At 38.6% G+C, this 20,000-nt stretch overlaps 2 protein-coding genes across 3 annotated transcripts in view; one reads left to right on the forward strand and one right to left on the reverse strand.

The window, feature by feature from the left end:
• The window catches only part of vstm2l (V-set and transmembrane domain containing 2 like), a 214,102-nt gene that overhangs the window by 142,495 nt on the left and 51,607 nt on the right, over positions 1 to 20,000 (forward strand). The window lies entirely within an intron of this gene.
• Positions 19,013 to 20,000, reverse strand: part of tgm2b (transglutaminase 2b) — a 120,144-nt gene continuing 119,156 nt past the window's right edge. The window contains exon 14 of the mRNA XM_061875402.1: positions 19,013 to 19,278. The gene's annotated coding sequence lies outside the window, so the exon portion shown is untranslated. The remainder of the gene's footprint in view (positions 19,279 to 20,000) is intronic.

Genomic DNA, 20,000 nt, shown 5'->3' on the forward strand with positions numbered 1-20,000 from the left:
TGACATTGATGATACCACACATTTTAGATATCAATCCGATACCAAGTAGTTACAGGATCATACATTGGTCATATTCAAAGTCCTCACGTGTCCAGAGTTTATAAACATAATATGAATTTAAAAAAAAGGAAAACATATTTTGTGACGCTAGAAAAAATATTGATGTAATCACAGCAGTATCGACTAGATATGCTCCTGTACTTGGTATCATTACAGTGGATGTCAGGTGTAGATCCACCCATGGCGTTTGTTTACATTGTGATGCCGGTGAGCTATTGTATCCTCCTACGGGGTGTGTAGTGAAGCATGTTTAGCTATTCCTCAACCTCCAGTGATAACGATACTTGTAAGAAACTTACTTTATTGTCGCCATAGCGGTGAGGATTCGTGATTTGAATGTAGCTAAAACACTGTGGATGGATGTTAGCTGCTACACCCTGTGTCTGCTTGTAAGTACTCTGTGTGTGTACGCTGCCGAACATGCTATTCTGCTCTTAAAACCAGCAATGTCATGCCTGTAAAAAAAATAATAATAAAAAAAAAAAAAAGTCAACCTGTACTTTTCAAACAATTAAGGTATGTAAATAAACATTTATAATATATTTCTGTGATAAATAATTAATTTCCAAATGTATATATCTGCGAAAAAATATTTATTTCCTCTCAAATTTAGTTGACGTTTGGCTTGCGGGCCACGACCCATCAGTGGGAAATAATGTTCTTGTGGAGGGTCGCCAGTAGTTTTGGTCCCCCGGGGGGGTCCAGGAGTGCTCAACAAGGTGCGACTACTATAGCGACTCCGCGTTGAAGAGGAAGATTCCCCCACGGGCCTTCAGTACCTGCAGCAACAAGCAGACAGCTGCTTGCATGATTAGCGCCGCCACGCTTATTTCATTATTTCTACTTTCCACCTTGAACGCACGCTGAAGGGCTCACAGCATCCGCTTATTTCCCCCGGGAGCCGCCAGCTGTCTGCTCGCCCTGCTGCCGGAACGCAATGTTATCGACTTGCCGGTAAAAATTTCCTCACATGACTTATTTTTGTTTATCAGCGATGTTGTGTTTCCCTCCCCTCGCCGTTAAGAAGGTGCTGTCAGGACCTTCAGTTGGAGAAAAAGCCACGGTGGTGAAATGTTGTCACGGGTGACAGGAACACTGGAAACAGCTTCATGTCAGCACCGTGTCCATCTTTGAGCAGCACACCATTCCCTTCTTGGAGGAATGACTCCATTCAGAATAGAGTCTCGATTAAAACAATCCATCGTTCAAAATGTATACTTTTTTTTTTTTTACAAAAGCCAAAAGCAGTGAAGTTGTCACGTTGTGTAAACAGTAAATACATGATTCACACTTATATTCAATTGAATAATCTGCAAAGAACTGAACGGCAGCAACACATTGTAAAAATAAGCAGGGGCGTCCATGATAACGACATATCAATCAATCAATCAATGTTTACTTATATAGCCCTAAATCACTAGTGTCTCAAAGGGCTGCACAAACCACCACGACATCCTCGGTAGGCCCACATAAGGGCAAGGAAAACTCACACCCAGTGGGACGTCGGTGACAATAATGACTATGAGAACCTTAGAGAGGAGGAAAGCAATGGATGTCGAGAGGGTCTAACATGATACTGTGAAAGTTCAATCCACAATGGATCCAACACAGTCGCGAGAGTCCAGTCCAAAGCGGATCCAACACAGCAGCGAGAGTCCCGTTCACAGCGGAGCCAGCAGGAAACCATCCCAAGCGGAGGCGGATCAGCAGCGCAGAGATGTTGCTCCAAAAGCTGTATGTACCTTTCAGCATTAAAGGGGAACATTATCACAATTTCAAAAGGGTTAAAAACAATAGAAATCAGTTCCCAGTGGCTTGTTGTATTTTTTGAAGTTTTTTTCAAAATTTTACCGGTCTCGGAATATCCCTAAATAAAGCTTTAAAGTGCCTTATTTTCTGCGAAGACACTGGCCATTTCCCTGTGACGTCACACAGTGCTGCCAATGTAAACAAACAATGGGAATAGCACAGCAAGATATAGCGATATTAGCTCGGATTCAAACTCTGATTTAAGTGATTCAACAGATTACGCATGTATCGAAACAGATGGTTGGAGTATGAAAGTATTGAAGAAGAAACTGAAGCTATTGACGCTATTCATAGCCATAGCATGGCCGAATAGCTGCGTTAGCATCGCCGGTAAAATGTGCGGACCAAACGATCGGGACTTTCGCATCTTTTGACACCGGAGCAACTTAAATCCGGCGATTGGTAAGTGTTTGTTTGGCATTAAATGTGGGTGGAAGGAAACGTAATATAGTTGCAAATGCATCTACAGGGGACCCCCGATTGTAGATCATAAATCATGCCTCTCACCCGCATAGTAGAAGGATGAGAATGTATTCCCACAAGTTGGTACACTCTGACCTGGAATAACCTTAACCCTGGACAGAACTGATTTTTTTTTTTAATCGATGAAGAATCGTTTCAAATAAAAATCACGATTAATCTGAAAATGTAATTTTATGCCACTTTGACTTCATCCAGCAGCTCCAAGACTCGAGTCGGGTGTCCACTTCTCCTAACTCACTCTTCTTTCTGCTCATGACATTTTGTTCCTATTGAGATAAATATCCCCCAGTGAGTCTTTTTATTCCACAAGCTTCCTACTTCATCCACATTTCCCCCGCAGCCTCCCCTGATTATTCAGGTAATTCATCAAATTAGGGATCTGCTCCCAGGTTATTTCTGCTCACCTCGCGGAGACGTCCAGTGTTGCCTCACGTCTCTTTCTTTTCTTCTCAATGAACGGCTTCTCTTTAGTCCGCGCTGCCCCGCAGGCAAACTGAAGCACAGTCATTAAGTTAATGATCCTTATTCCGCCAGGTGACACCTTTTCACCTGACAAATGTCGGCGTTTAACTCCAAGATGCATTTGTACGACTATTCCAGCGAGCCTCGGTCGAAAAGTGGACGTTCGATACTTGGCCGTGTCGGCACTTTTTGGACATTAGAGCGGTGTTTTTCCACACTTTTTGCGTTGGAAAAATGGGGAGGCGACCCCCCCAAGCAAAAATCACTAAAAAACTTAACTCAGTTGACAGTAAAAAGTGGTTGGATATGACTTTAAAGCAGCCCTGCCATGAGGTGGTGACTTGTCCAGGGTGTACCCCGCCTTCCGCCCGATTGTAGCTGAGATAGGCGCTAGTGCCCCCCCCCCCGCCCCCCCCCCCCGCCGCCACCCCGAAAGGGAATAAGCGGTAGAAAATGGATGGATGGACTATAAAGCATAAGCAAGCATGCATGACTATATCTCTTGTCTCAAAGTAGGTGTACTGTCACTTTTTTTTGCTGTTTTTCTGTGTCGTTTTTGTTCTTGTTTGCTCCTATTTTTTGGGCATTTTCCTGTAGCAGTTTCATGACTTCCTTTGAGCGATATTTCCCGCATCGACATTGTTTTAGCAATAAAGAATAATTCAGTTGTTTTCAACCTGTGATGAGGTGGCGACTTGTCCAGGGTGTACACCGCCTTCCGCCCGATTGTAGCTGAGATAGGTTCCAACGCCCCCCGTGACCTCAAAAGGGAATAACCGGTAGAAAATGGATGGACATTGTTTTAGCAATCAAGAATATTTCAGTTGTTTTCACCCTGCGATGAGGTGGCGACTTGTCCAGGGTGTACCCCGCCTTCCGCCCGATTGTAGCTGAGATAGGTTCCAACGCCCCCCCGCTACCCCAAAAGGGAATAACCGGTAGAAAATGGATGGATGGATGGACATTGTTTTAGCAATCAAGAATATTTCAGTTGTTTTTACCCTGTGATGAGGGGGCGACTTTTCCAGGGTGTACACCGCCTTCCGCCCGATTGTAGCTGAGATAGGTTCTAACGCCCCCCGTGACCCCAAAAGGGAATAACCGGTAGAAAATGGATGGATGGATGGACATTGTTTTAGCAATCAAGAATATTTCAGTTGTTTTTACCCTGCGATGAGGTGGCGACTTGTCCAGGGTGTACAACGCCATCCGCCCGATTGTAGCTGAGATAGGTTCCAACGCCCCCCCGTGACCCCGAAGGGAATAACCGGTAGAAAATGGATGGATGGATGGACATTGTTTTAGCAATCAAGAATATTTCAGTTGTTTTCACCCTGTGATGAGGTGGCGACTTGTCCAGGGTGTACGCCGCCTTCCACCCGATTGTAGCTGAGATAGGTTCCGACGCCCCCCCGTGACCCCAAAAGGGAATAACCGGTAGAAAATGGATGGATGGATGGACATTGTTTTAGCAATCAAGAATATTTCAGTTGTTTTTACCCTGCGATGAGGTGGCGACTTGTCCAGGGTGTACCCCGCCTTCCGCCCGATTGTAGCTGAGATAGGTTCCAACGCCCCCCCCGTGACCCCAAAGGGAATAACCGGTAGAAAATGGATGGATGGATGGACATTGTTTTAGCAATCAAGAATATTTCAGTTGTTTTTACCCTGTGATGAGGTGGCGACTTGTCCAGGGTGTACACCGCCTTCCACCCGATTGTAGCTGAGATAGGTTCCGACGCCCCCCCGTGACCCTGAAGGGAATAACCGGTAGAAAATGGATGGATGGATGGACATTGTTTTAGCAATCAAGAATATTTCAGTTGTTTTTACCCTGTGATGACGTGGCGACTTGTCCAGGGTGTACACCGCCTTCCGCCCGATTGTAGCTGAGATAGGTTCCAACGCCCCCCCCCCCCCCCCCCCCCCGTGACCCCAAAGGGAATAACCGGTAGAAAATGGATGGATGGATGGACATTGTTTTAGCAATCAAGAATATTTCAGTTGTTTTCACCCTGTGATGAGGTGGCGACTTGTCCAGGGTGTACACCGCCTTCCGCCCGATTGTAGCTGAGATAGGGTCCAACGCCCCCCCGTGACCCCGAAGGGAATAACCGGTAGAAAATGGATGGATGGATGGACATTGTTTTAGCAATCAAGAATATTTCAGTTGTTTTTACCCTATGATGAGGTGGCGACTTGTCCAGGGTGTACACAGCCTTCCGCCCGATTGTAGCTGAGATAGGTTCCAACGCCCCCCCGTGACCCCGAAGGGAATAACCGGTAGAAAAATGGATGGATATTGTTTTAGCAATCAAGAATATTTCAGTTGTTTTTACCCTGCGATGAGGTGGCGACTTGTCCAGGGTGTACACCGCCATCCGCCCGATTGTAGCTGAGATAGGTTCCGACGCCCCCCCGTGACCCCAAAGGGAATAACCGGTAGAAAATGGATGGATATTGTTTTAGCAATCAAGAATATTTCAGTTGTTTTTACCCTGTGATGACGTGGCGACTTGTCCAGGGTGTACACCGCCTTCCGCCCGATTGTAGCTGAGATAGGTTCCAACGCCCCCCCCTGTGACCCCAAAGGGAATAACCGGTAGAAAATGGATGGATGGATGGACATTGTTTTAGCAATCAAGAATATTTCAGTTGTTTTCACCCTGCGATGAGGTGGCGACTTGTCCAGGGTGTACACCGCCTTCCGCCCGATTGTAGCTGAGATAGGTTCTAACGCCCCCCGTGACCCCAAAGGGAATAACCGGTAGAAAATGGATGGATGGATGGACATTGTTTTAGCAATAAGGAATATTTCAGTTGTTTTCACCCTGCGATGAGGTGGCAACTTGTCCAGGGTGTACACCGCCTTCCGCCCGATTGTAGCTGAGATAGGTTCCAACGCCCCCCCCGTGACCCCAAAGGGAATAACCGGTAGAAAATGGATGGATGGATGGACATTGTTTTAGCAATCAAGAATATTTCAGTTGTTTTCACCCTGTGATGACGTGGCGACTTGTCCAGGGTGTACACCGCCTTCCGCCCGATTGTAGCTGAGATAGGTTCCGACGCCCCCCCGTGACCCCAAAAGGGAATAACCGGTAGAAAATGGATGGATGGATGGACATTGTTTTAGCAATCAAGAATATTTCAGTTGTTTTCACCCTGTGATGAGGTGGCAACTTGTCCAGGGTGTACACCGCCTTCCGTCCGATTGTAGCTGGGATAGGTTCCAACGCCCCCCGTGACCCCGAAGGGAATAACCGGTAGAAAATGGATGGATGGATGGATGGATGGACTTTGAATCATAAGCAAGCATGCATGACTATAGCTCTTGTCTCAAAGTAGGTGTACTGTCACATCACACCCTGACTTATTTGGTCTTTTTTGCTGTTTTCCTGTGTGTTGTGTTTTTTCTTACTATTTTGGTGGCTTTTTCCCGTTTTTTTTGGGGGGTGTTTTTCCTGTTGCAGTTTCATGTCTTCCTTTAAGCGATATTTCCCGCATCTACTTTGTTTTAGCAATCAAGAATATTTCACTTGTTTTTATCCTTCTTTGTGGGGACATTGTTGACGCCGTCTTTGCTCCACAGTAAGTCTTTGCTGTCGTCTAGCATTCTGTTTTTGTTGACTTTCTAGCCAGTTTAGTTTTAGTTTGGTTCTGCATAGCCTTCCCTAAGCTTCAATTCCTTTTTTTTTTAGAGGCACTCACCTTTTACTTATTTTCGGTGTAAGCATTAGACACTTTTTTACCTGCACTCTGCCTCCCGCTGTTTCTGATATCTACTGATATGGAAGAGTATTACACGGTTATTCTGCCCAGCTCTCGACAGTACATTTTGGTTTGCACATTTTTTTTTAATAGAGGAATTTAGCTAATCTCCCACCGCACACCAGACTGTATACCACGGTGCACTAGTGTGCCGCGGCACGGTGGTTGAAAAACACTGATTGCACCAGCATAACCCCACTTAAGTTGTGGTTTAAAATAATAACTCACTAACATTTAAACAACAAATAAAATAATATAAATAAAAATAATCAATTTAAATAATAGCAATGTTAAAAACAATACAAATTATTTTTATTGTTAGTAAATTATATTTATATAGCGCTTTTCTCTATTGACTCAAAGCGCTTTTACATAGTGAAAGCCAAGTTCCATTTAAAGCAGTGTGGGTGGCACTGGGCGCAGGTGGGTAAAGTGTCTAAGATGGCGTAAGCGGGGATCGAACCTGGAACCCTCAAGTTTTAGTTTGGTTCTGCATAGCCTTCCCTAAGCTTCAATGCCTTTTCTTAGGGGCACTCACCTTTTTGTTTGTTTTTGGTTTAAGCATTGGATACCTTTTTTACCTGCACCCTGCCTCCCGCTGTTCCTGACATCTGCAAAGCAATAAGCTAGCGGCTGCCAACTATTCTGGACAGCATCGACACTTAACAACAACAAAATCATTTGCAGACTATAACTACCGGTGTGCAAAATGTATTTCTAACCCACATAGGTGAAATTAGATCATCTCCCGCGGCACAGTGGTTGACAAACACCGCAGCAAATCAAAGGTCTAATGTAAAAAAAAAAAAACACTTCACTTTATATTGTGTTTCATTCCGTCCATTAAACCATGTCCAATTATCGGACAATTACTTGAAATTTCATTTCAATTTTTGGCTTCTGGCCATAATGAAAATATAATAATGGGGCGGAAAAACAAAAAAAAAAAGATAAATGGGTTGTGCAACGTGCATAAAAGAAATTCCGCAGCGTGCGCCACTAAAACAGATGAGGAGAGAATGAGATGAAACAAAAGAGCACGTCTACGAGAATTCGGGGATCGTCACCATGGTTACTACTTTTATTTGAGGCGGCACCAGTACGCCCGATCAATAATCATTGCACGTAACCGCGGACCCGGTCGCATAATTGGCCAATAAAAACGGAGTCCGCTGTTAAATGCAGAATATCAGGGAAAATTACATAAATGTAAGTGAAATGTTGTCATTGAGAGGAAAATAAATATTTGTTTGGGAAAACAAGCGCTCATATTTATCCTATTTTGATCATTTTAATCACTGATTTATTCCGCGCATTGATTTCTGTTTCCATAGCAGCGCACGTCTGACTTCTGGCAAGAAACGCGTCTTCCTACTTCCGGAATCAAACACAAGTTGTGTTTTCTAATCATGGCGACAAAGACGACTGTTTGCGGACAAATAAGGATTTACATCAGGGGTGCCCACACTTTTTCTGCAGGCGAGCTACTTTTCAATAGACCAACTCGAGGGGATCGACCTCATTTATATATATCATTTATATTTATTTATTTATGAAAGAGACATTTTTGTAAACAAGTTAAATGTGTTTAATGATAATACAAGCATGTGTAACACATATTGATGTCTTTCTTTCACAAAGACAAGAATATAAGTTGGTGTATTACCTGATTCTGATGACTTGCATTGATTGGAATCAGACAGTAATGATGATAACGCCCACATTTTCAAATGGAGGAGAAAAAAAAGTTGTCCTTTCTGTACAATACCACATGAAAGTGGTTGGTTTTTGGCATCTAATTCATCCAGCTTCCATACACTTTACAAGAAAAACATTGGCGGCAAATTCCGTAGCTTGCTTGATTGACATTCACGGCACCCGAGGGTCTTGTGAGATGACGCTGGCTGCTGCCAGTTCATTATAATGAAAAAATGACAGAGAGGAAGGCGAGAAACACTTTTTATTTCAACAGACTTTCGCGCCGTACCTTCCGTCAAAACTCTAAAGGCCGACTGCACATTTCCTTTCTTCACAATAAAAGCCCTGCTTCATGCTGCCTGCGCTAACTAAATACAGAGTCTCGGAAAACTGGCGTGCACAAGCGATCCCTCAGAAAGCTGGTGTGCACATCACTTGTGCACGCCAGCTTTCCGAGACTCTTATTTTGTAATTAGGGCCCTACTTAAGAGTATGTGTAAGCTTGACTCCTACCTTGTTTAAGTAGTTTGTCACGGACGTAAGTCAAGTTTTTTAATCAATCAGAAAAATTAAGCAACTTAAGATTCAAACTGCTCCACTTTTTAATTATGCCTTGTGCTTGGACATCTTTTATAACATATCCCGATACCAATATTTTAGTACCAGAACCAAAATGTATTTTGATACTTTTATAAATAAAGGGGACCACAAAAAAATTTCATTATTGGAACAAAAAAATGTTAGTGTAGATGAAACATAAGTTTATTATTGTCATTTAGTCCTTCAATAAAATGTTGAACATACTAGACAACTTGTCTTTTAGTAGTAAGTAAACAAACAAAGACTCCTTATTAGTCTGCAGTAACATATTGTGTCATTTATACACCTATTATTTTATACACATTATGAGGGACAAGCTGTAAATATGGATTATTAATCCACTTGCTCATTTATTATTAATATCTGCTTATTTTCTGTTTGAACATGTTCTATCTACACTTCTGTTAAAATGTAATAAAATCACTTATTCTTCTCTTCTTTGATACTTGACATTAGTTCTGGATTATACCACACATTTAGGTATTGATCCGATACCAAGTAGTTACAGGATCATACAATAAAATATGATACCTAATAAACCAATAATAATATGGTTAAGAAATACTGATGTAAAGGGTAGGTGTCGCGCTGTTTTCTGTTTTAATATGTTCTATCTACACTTCTGTTCAAATGTAATAATCACTTATTCTTCTCTTCTTTGATACTTGACATTAGTTTTGGATGATACCACACATTTAGGTATCGATCCGATACCAAGTAGTTACATGATCATTCAATAAAATATGATACCTAATAAACCAATAATAATATGGTTAAGAAATACTGATGTAAAGGGTAGGTGTCGCGCTGTTTTCTGTTTTAATATGTTCTATCTACACTTCTGTTCAAATGTAATAATCACTTATTCTTCTCTTCTTTGATACTTGACATTAGTTTTGGATGATACCACACATTTAGGTATCGATCCGATACCAAGTAGTTACATGATCATTCAATAAAATATGATACCTAATAAACCAATAATAATATGGTTAAGAAATACTGATGTAAAGGGTAGGTGTCGCGCTGTTTTCTGTTTTAATATGTTCTATCTACACTTCTGTTCAAATGTAATAATCACTTATTCTTCTCTTCTTTGATACTTGACATTAGTTTTGGATGATACCACACATTTAGGTATTGATCCGATACCAAGTAGTTACAGGATCATACAATAAAATATGATACCTAATAAACCAATAATAATATGGTTAAGAAATACTGATGTAAAGGGTAGGTGTTGCGTTTTTTTCTGTTTTAACATGTTCTATCTACACTTCTGTTGTCATTTATTCTTCTCTTCTTTGATACTTGACATTAGTTTTGGATGATACCACACATTTAGGTATCGATCCGATACCAAGTAGTTACAGGAACATACAATAAAATATGATACCTAATAAACCAATAATAATATGGTTAAGAAATACTGATGTAAAGGGTAGGTGTCGCGTTATACAGAGTCTCGGAAAACTGGCGTGCACAAGCGATCCCTCAGAAAGCTGGCGTGCACATCACTTGTGCACGCCAGCTTTCCGAGACTCTTATTTTGTTAGCGCAGGCAGCATGAAACAGGGCTTTTATTGTGAAGATAGGAAATGTGCAGTCGGCCTTTAGAGTTTTGACGGAAGGGACGGCGCGAGAGTCTGTTGAAATAAAAAGTGTTTCCCGCCTTCCTCTCTGTCATCTTTTCATAATAATGAACTGGCAGCAGCCAGCGTCATCTCACAAGACCCTCGGGTGCCGTGAATGTCAATCAAGCAAGCTACGGAATTTGCCGCCAATGTTTTTCTTGTAAAGTGTATGGAAGCTGGATGAATTAGATGCCAAAAACCAACCACTTTCATGTGGTATTGTACAGAAAGGACAACTTTTTTTCTCCTCCGTTTGAAAATGTGGGCGTTATCATCATTACTGTCTGATTCCAATCAATGCAAGTCATCAGAATCAGGTAATACACCAACTTATATTCTTGTCTTTGTGAAAGAAAGACATCTATATGTGTTACACATGCTTGTATTATCATTAAACACATTTAACTTGTTTACAAAAATGTCTCTTAAATAAATAAATAAATATAAATGATATATATAAATGAGGTAGATCCCCTCGAGTTGGTCAATTGAAAAGAAAAAGTGTGGGCACCCCTGTTGTAGAGTATAAAAGCGAGGTGGACTGTGCAAAACAAGGTATATAAAACCAGAAGGCGCGGTAGAAACGGGCAGGGGAAATAAAATGAAGGTGATAAAGTAGACGAGTCACAGGTGGGCAGGATGGCGTGGCGAGCAGCTGAGGGGAAGAAAGTAAGGACTGGCAGCTGTGATGAATGGTGCGTTGTCCGGGGACAGAGAGCGTGGCAGGTAAGTCTCAGGTCGCATGCAGACAACACGGAAAAAATACAATTCTGCTATTAGTTACTCCTATTCTTTGACGTACATCACATTCTGGATATTCGACAACAATATCTGCTCAATTGTAGAACATTTAACTGAAGGTCCGGGTTAGTCCAGGTTTTGTTGTTCGTGTTATTCTTGTGGCATTCAACAACTGTTAGGTTTGTCTGGGAAAGCGGTTGGCATCTAATCTGTCAGTTTATGTTCATTTAGGCTTAGATCTAGTCCCAACTAACTATGGAAAGGTTCTGTTCTTTGGATTGATAAGTAGAAGTTTGCAGTGTAGAGTTTCATAATTACATGTTCACAAGGTCAAATAAAAGAGAATTATACAAATAAATTACAAACCCCTGTTTCCATATGAGTTGGGAAATTGTGTTAGATGTAAATATAAACAGAATACAATGATTTGCAAATCCTTTTCAAGCCATATTCAGTTGAATATGCTACAAAGACAACATATTTGATGTTCAAACTCAGGGGAGTCAAACTCAAACACAGAGTGGGCCAAAAATTCTAAACAGAACAAAGCCGCGGGCCAAAGTTAAATAAATGATAAATGGGTTGTACTTGTATAGCGCTTTTCTACCTTCAAGGTACTCAAAGCGCTTTGACACTACTTCCACATTCACACACACATTCACACACTGATGGAGGGAGCTGCCATGCAAGGCGCCAACCAGCACCCATCAGGAGCAAGGGTGAAGTGTCTTGCTCAGGACACAACGGACGTGACGAGGTTGGTACTAGGTGGGATTTGAACCAGGGACCCTCGGGTTGCGCACGGCCACTCTCCCACTCTACCACTGCGCCACGCCGTCCCTAATATAGTGCCTTTTAACCTGACACTCCTTACAGTGCAACCAGAAAGTATTCACAACGCTTAACTTTTTCCCCATTTTGTTATGTTACAGCCTAATTCGAAAATGGAAAAAAAAAAAATAATTATAATTTTTGTCCTCAAAATTCTACACGCAATACCCCCTTTGGACAATTTGAAAACGCTGTTTTTAAAGATTTTTTTTCATATTTATCGAAAAAAAAAAAGAAAAAAGAAAAAAAATCCCATGTACATAAGTATTTACAGCCTTTGTCATGAAGTACAAAAATGAGATTCCCTGCATCTCGTTTCAACTGATCATCTTTGAGATGTTCCTAGACCTTAATTGGAGGTCATGATTTAGAAAAACACCCAACTTGTGAAGACTCTTCTTCGGCATTGTAATGCCGGTGTGGTTTTCCCGTGGATGCGTCGAAGCAGAACACAGCATAGGTAAGATAAAGGGTATTTAATAACAAGAGTCTATGAACAAAAATACTGGTGTAAAGAGAAAAAATAAACAAAAGACGCTAGCGTGAAAGCTAGGATAAAACAAGGAAAACTAGAACTTGGTACGAGGACACAAAAGAGTAAACAAAACATTTAGCATGAAAGCTAGACAATAAAGTGGCTTGGCGTGAGAGCTAGCGAGAAAATACATACGAATGATGAGAGTCGTCACTGATGCGCGTGGGCAAATTAGGATCCGAGAATGAGTGAACAGAAAAGGTGAGCTTAAATAGGAGGGTGATAATTATTAGCAGGTGTGCGGGGCGAGACTAACAGGTGGACGGATGTGTAACCATAGTGATGGATAAAAACAGGAAATAAACGGGTCAGACAGAGAATGAAAAAACAAACACGTGAAGATCTGAGCAGCAGATCGCAACACAACTGTCGATATAGCACAAACCAAAAATGAACGTTTTGTCTCGAGGCACAACTCTAGGACTCTTTGGCGTAAATGCCGGGCGTCATGTTTGACAGAAACCATACAAATAAAATAACTAAGAATGCTGTGGGGACGTCTCTCAGCGGCAGGAACTGGGAGACTAGTCAGAATAGAGGGAAATATGAATGCTGCAAAGTTGAACAACTTAACCTTTTAATAGAGACCCAAACAAGTTTTGCATTGAATATTGAACAAGCAAGGCTTATATAACTTTATAGTGACATGCAAATCGAGTTTTCTTGGTAGCGTCCCGGAAGAGTTAGTGCTGCAAGGGGTTCTGGGTATTTGCTCTGTTGTGTTGATGTTGTGTTACAGTGCGGATCCATCCATTTTCTACCGCTTATTCCCTTTTGGGGTCGCGGGGGGCGCTGGCTCCTATCTCAGCTACAATCGGGCGGAAGGCGGGGTACACCCTGGACAAGTCGCCAACTTATCGCAGGCCCAACACAGATAGACAGACAACATTCTGTCACGTGGGGGTCGCATTTTAATGCGGGATCGTTCCTCCAACGCAAACATAGACACTCCGGACAACAACTAAAAGGTAAGAATGAATTAATAACAAAACACTGGGACAAAAACAGACGAAAAGAAACGCGTGGCGAAAGCACAGAAGCTAATGCTAACACTAGCACAGGATCAGGTAACAAGAAATCTAGTAAATACCAACGAAACAGTTGCATACCGCAAACAAGGGACCAAGACCGACTGACGGGACAAGGCAGGCTTAAATAAGGAAGTAATGAACAAAAACAGGTGTGCGTCTGGAACCCTCAGCAGGTGAAATTAATATGTTGCCATGGTGACCAAACTGACTCACAAAAAGGTACACAAACAACAAAGGGAGTCCAAACTAACAGAAAATAACTAAACTAAACATGATCCAGACTACGGATCATGACACATTCACACACTAGGGCCAATTTAGTGTTGCCAATCAACCTATCCCCCAGGTGCATGTCTTTGGAGGTGGGAGGGGCCTATCCCCAGGTGCATGTCTTTGGAGGTGGGAGGGGCCTATCCCCAGGTGCATGTCTTTGGAAGTGGGAGGAAGCCGGAGTACCCGGAGGGAACCCACGCATTCACGGGGAGAACATGCAAACTCCACACAGAAAGATCCCGAGCCTGGATTTGAACCCTGGACTGCAGGAACTTTGTATTGTGAGGCAGACGCACTAACCCCTCTGCCACCGTGAAGCCTATGTTGAAGTGCGGATGTTCTCCCGAAATGTGTTTGTCATTCTTGTTTGGTGTGGGTTCACAGTGTCGTGCATATTTATAACAGTGTTAAAGTTGTTTATACGGCCACCCTCAATGTGACCTGTATGGCTGTTGCCCAAGTATGCTTGCATTCACTTGTGTGTGTGTGTGTGTGTGTGTGTGTGTGTGTGTGTGTGTGTGTGTGTGTGTGTGTGTGTGTGTGTGTGTGTGTGTGTGTGTAGAATCCGCATATATTACGTGACTGGGCCGGCACGCTGATTGTATGGCAAAAAAGCGGACATGACGACAGGTTGTAGAGGACGCTAAAAGCAGTACCTTTAAGGCACGCCACCGATATTGTTGTCCGAGTGGAAATCGGGGGAAATTCGGGAGAATCCTGGGAAAATCGTGAGGAATGGCAAGTATTAGAATGCACCGCCACTTTATAATACCGGTGGGCCAGCTCTAACGTTAATTTAATATTGTCTCGAGGGCCAAAATAAATTACATGGCGGGCAAAATTTGGCCCGCGGGCCAGAGTTTGACACCCATGTTCTAACTGATAAATAATAATTAACTTAGAATTTCATGGCTGCAACACGTGCCAAAGTAGTTGGGAAAGGGCATGTTCACCACTGTGTTACATCACCTTTTCTTTTAACAACACTCAATAAACGTTTGGGAACTGAGGAAACTAATTGTTGAAGCTTTGAAAGTGGAATTCTTTCCCATTCTTGTTTTATGTAGAGCTTCAGTCCTTCAACAGTCCGCTGTCGTATTTTACGCTTCACACATTTTCCATGGGAGACAGGTCTGGACTGCAGGCGGGCCAGGAAAGTACCCGCACTCTTTTTTTTTTTACGAAGCCAGGCTGTTGTAACACGTGCACAATGTGGCTTGGCATTGTCTTGCTGAAATAAGCAGGGGCGTCCATGAAAAAGACGGTGCTTAGATGGCAGCATATGTAGTTCCAAAAGCTGTATGTACCTTTCAGCATTAATGGTGCCTTCACAGATGTGTAAGTTACCCATGCCTTGGGCACTAATGCACCCCCATACCATCACACATTCTGGATTTTCAACTTTGTGTCGATAAAAGTCTGGATGGTTTGCTTCCCCTTTGGTCCGGATGGCACGATGTCAAATATTTCCAAAAACAATTTGAAATGTGGACTCGTCAGACCACAGAACACTTTTCCACTTTGCATCAGTCCATCTTAGATGATCTCGGGCCCAGAGAAGCCGGAGGCGTTTCTGGATGTTGTTGATAAATGGCTTTCGCTTTGCATAGTAGAGCTTTAAAAAAAAAATGTATATATTTAACAGTCAAATTTTGTAAAAATACAAATAAAAAAACACTATATTTTAGAGTAAAATGTTGTTAAAAAAACTATGTTTTACAGTGAAATGTTGTAAAAAGTGAAAAAAACAACAGTATATCTTACAGTAAAATGTTGTAAAAAGTAAAAAAAATGTATTTATTTAACAGTCAAATTTTGTAAAAAATACAAATAAAAAAAACACTATATTTTAGAGGAAAATGTTGTAAAAAGTAAAATAAAAAAAAAACAGTATATTTTAAGAGTAAAATGTTATATAAAGTAAAAAAAAACAACAGTATATTTTATAGTAAAATGTTGGTACAAGTAAAAAACTATAACATATTTTACAGTAAAATGTTGTAAAAAAGTAAAAAAACAAAACAGTATATTTCACATTAAAATATTGTAAAATTTAAAAAATACATTATTTAATTACAGTAAAATGTTGTAAAAAAGTTTTAAAAAATTCAACAGTATATTTTACATTAAAATGTTGTAAAAAGTAAAAAAATAAACAGCATATTTTACAGTAAAATGTTGTAAAAAGAAAAAAAACATTTTATTTTACAGTGAAATGTTGTAAAACAAAAACACTATATTTTAAAGTAAAATGTTGTAAAAAGTAAAAAAAAACAAAACTGGTATATTTTAAGAGTAAAATATTATATAAAGTTAAAAAAACAGTATATTTTATAGTAAAATGTTGGAACAAGTAAAAAACTATAACATATTTTACAATAAAATGTTGTAAAAAAAACAAAACAGTATATTTCACAGTAAAATGTTGTAAAAGTTTAGAAATACATTATTTAATTACAGTAAAATGTAAAAAGTTTTAAAAAATGCAGCATTATATTTTACAGTAAAATGTTGTGAAAACTAAAAAAACAGTATATTTTACAGTAAAATGTTGTAAAAAGTAAAAAAAAACAGCATATTTTACAGTAAAATGTTGTAAAAAGAAAAAAAACATTTTATCTTACAGTGAAATGTTGTAAAACAAAAACACTATATTTTAAAGTAAAATGTTGTAAAAAGTAAAAAAAAAAAAAACTGTATATTTTAAGAGTAAAATGTTATATAAAGTAAAAAAAAACAGTATATTTTATAGTAAAATGTTGGAACAAGTAAAAAACTCTAACATATTTTACAGTAAAATGTTGTAAAAGGAAAAAAAACAAAACAGTATATTTCATAGTAAAATGTTGTAAAATTTAAAAAGGACATTATTTAATTACAGTAAAATGTAAAAAAGTTTTTAAAAAAAAGCAACATTATATTTTACAGTAAAATGTTGTGAAAACTAAAAAAACAGTATATTTTACAGTAAAATGTTGTAAAAAGTAAAAACAACAGCATATTTTACAGTAAAATGTTGTAAAAAGAAAAAAAACATTTTATTTTACAGTGAAATGTTGTAAAAAGTAAAAAAAAACCAGCATATTTTACAGTAAAATGTTGTAAAAAGAAAAAAAACATTTTATTTTACAGTGAAATGTTGTAAAAAGTAAAAAAAAACAACAACAGTATTTTAGTATAAATTGTTGTAAATGTAAAGTTTTGACTGTAAAATGGACATTACTTAAAACAGTTGATAAATTAATAATGAAAAATTATGTTGCTGAACTGCCATATTTTTTACTGTAAAATCTGTTTTTTAACAGTCCACGGTACATTTGTTTTTACGGTAGAAAAACTGGCAGCTAAGTTCATAGAATTAAAAAAAATAAAGTTTTTTTCTATTCACTATAAAATGTTGTGAAAAAAAACCCTGTATATTTTACAGTAAAATGTTGTGAAAAGTAAAAAACAAAGCCGTTTATTTTACTGTAAAATGTTGTAAAATTTAAAAAAGACATTATTTAATTACAGTAAAATGTTGTAAAAAAGTTTTAAAAAATGAAACATTATATTTTACAGTAAAATGTTGTGAAAACTAAAAAAAGAGTATATTTTACAGTAAAATGTTGTAAAAAGTAAAAAAAACAGCATATTTTACAGTAAAATGTTGTTAAAAGAAAAAAAAACATTTTATTTTACAGTGAAATTTTGTAAAAAGTTAAAAAAACAACAGTATTTTACAATAAATTGTTGTAAATGTAAAGTTTTGACTGTAAAATGGACATTACTTAAAACAGTTGATAAATTAATAATGAAAAATTATGTTGGCTGAACTGCCATATTTTTTACTGTAAAATCTGTTTTTTAACAGTCCACGGTACATTTGTTTTTACGGTAGAAAAACTGGCATCTAAGTTGATAGAATAAAAAAAAATTTAAAGTTTTTTTTTTTCCATTTACTATAAAATGTTGTTAAAAAAAACCTGTACAGTAAAATGTTGTGAAAAGTAAAAAAACAGTATATTTTACTGTGAAATGTTAGAAAATGTTAAAAAATACAACATATTTTACTGTAAAATATTGTAAAAAGTAAAAATAAACAGTATATTTTACAGTAAAAATGTTGTTGAGCAAAACAAAGTATATTTTACAGTAAAATGTTGTGAAAAGTAAAAAAAACTGTATATTTTACCGTAAAATGTTAGAAAATGTTAAAATATACAACATATTTTACCGTAAAATTTTGTAAAAAGTAAAAATAAACAGTATATGTTACAGTAAAAATGTTGTGAAAAGTAAAAAAAACAGTATATTTTACTGTAAAATGTTAGAAAATGTTAAAAAATACAACATATTTTACCATAAAATTTTGTAAAAAGTAAAAAAAAAACCTTATATTTTACAGTACAAATTTGTAAAAAGTAAAAAAAATATATATTTTACGGTAAAAAATTCTTTTGTTAAAAAGTAAAAAAAAAAACAGTATATTTTTAAGTAAAATATTGTAAAAAGTAAAAAATAAAACAGTTTATTTTACTGTAAAATGATGTAAAGAAGTCAAAAAAGCACAGTATATTTTACAGTAAAATGTTGTAAAAAAAACTGTTTATTTTACAGTAAAACATTTACAATGTTAGACTGTAAAATTTTAAATGTTTACCCTAAATTGGACAGTCTACTTGAAACAATTTATATAATAATAATGACTGAACTGCCATATATTTACTGTAAAATCTGTTTTTAACGGTGTATTACTGTAATTCGAAAGACGGTACGTTTGTTTTTATGGTAGAAAAACTGGCAGCTAAGTTGCCAGAATAAATAAAAAAAACTGTACAGTTTTCGCACCAACAATATCATGTTGTAAAAAACAATTCTGCCAACTAAGTTGCCACATTTTTCCGTTAAACCCCCTCCAAAATACATTGGTACTGTTTTTATATATACCGTGAAATAGTATAAAAATTAAATAAAATAAAAAAATAGAAAAAGAAAAAACAATTATCAAGGGTAATAATTAACGACAACACACCGCAATGTCTTTATTTATATGGTGAATTCTGGCAACTGCAGCTGCCGGTATTTTACCGTAAATTGTGCAGCTTTGTCTTTACGAGTCGTCCTTCACGAATAGTCGCACAACCCAAGTAGATGTACCTAATCAAGTGTCCAGAGTGAGTACATCAAATGTGTTGAGGACTTCAATCTTGAGTGTAAAAGCAGACAAATAATGGCTGGGCTGCTCGCCTGCTCCACACGTCTTTTCCAAATAAGGCAAGTTGAAAGAGCTGAGATTTTGTGGGCAGAGAAGAAGAAAGTGTTGCTTTGTCCCCCACCAGCCACGCTTTTGTCCAACTCACTTTGACGCCTGAAGGGGGAAAAAAAAGGAAATCATTCAGATTTTATTTCTCTTGAGCTGGAGTCGTATATGTTCATTCGTTTTTATATTTCTCTCCTGGACCGCACTCGCCTCCCAGTTTCATTTTTAATGAGTCTTTGGACAACAAGCGGTGTCCCTTCTGGGTCCTTCTGGTCTCCTCTCTCTCTCTCTCTCTGGCTCTCTCGCTGGCTGGCTCTCCCCGAGAGCTCCATATGCAGTAAGTGCGGTGAAAAAGGCCACAAAGGAGCACTTTAAAAATGCATGGAACAATCATCATGCACCTGTGAGAGAAGAGGCCCCTGGCAAGTAAAATATATACTTTAGAAGGTCAGCTTTGATGGCGGCTGCATGCTGCACCGCAACATCCACAATGGCCAGGATTTATCTGCCAGCCAGTCAGTCTGCGTTTTGGACTACTTTGAGGCTTGCTGCCACACTTGTGCAGAAGATGCAAAAGAGTATATGTATATGTATATCAATCAATCAATCAATGTTTACTTATATAGCCCTAAATCACTAGTGTCTCAAAGGGCTGCACAAACCACTACGACATCCTCGGTAGGCCCACATAAGGGCAAGGAAAAACTCACACCCAGTGGGACGTCGGTGACAATTATGTTATATTATAATATATATTAGAATAATATATATTATAATTGTATAATAATGTAACTGCATCATAAAGTTGACATGAACTCCATGGTGTTCAG

The sequence above is a fragment of the Nerophis ophidion genome, linkage group LG16, assembly GCF_033978795.1.
Source record: "Nerophis ophidion isolate RoL-2023_Sa linkage group LG16, RoL_Noph_v1.0, whole genome shotgun sequence".
Taxonomy (NCBI): Eukaryota; Metazoa; Chordata; class Actinopteri; order Syngnathiformes; family Syngnathidae; genus Nerophis; species Nerophis ophidion.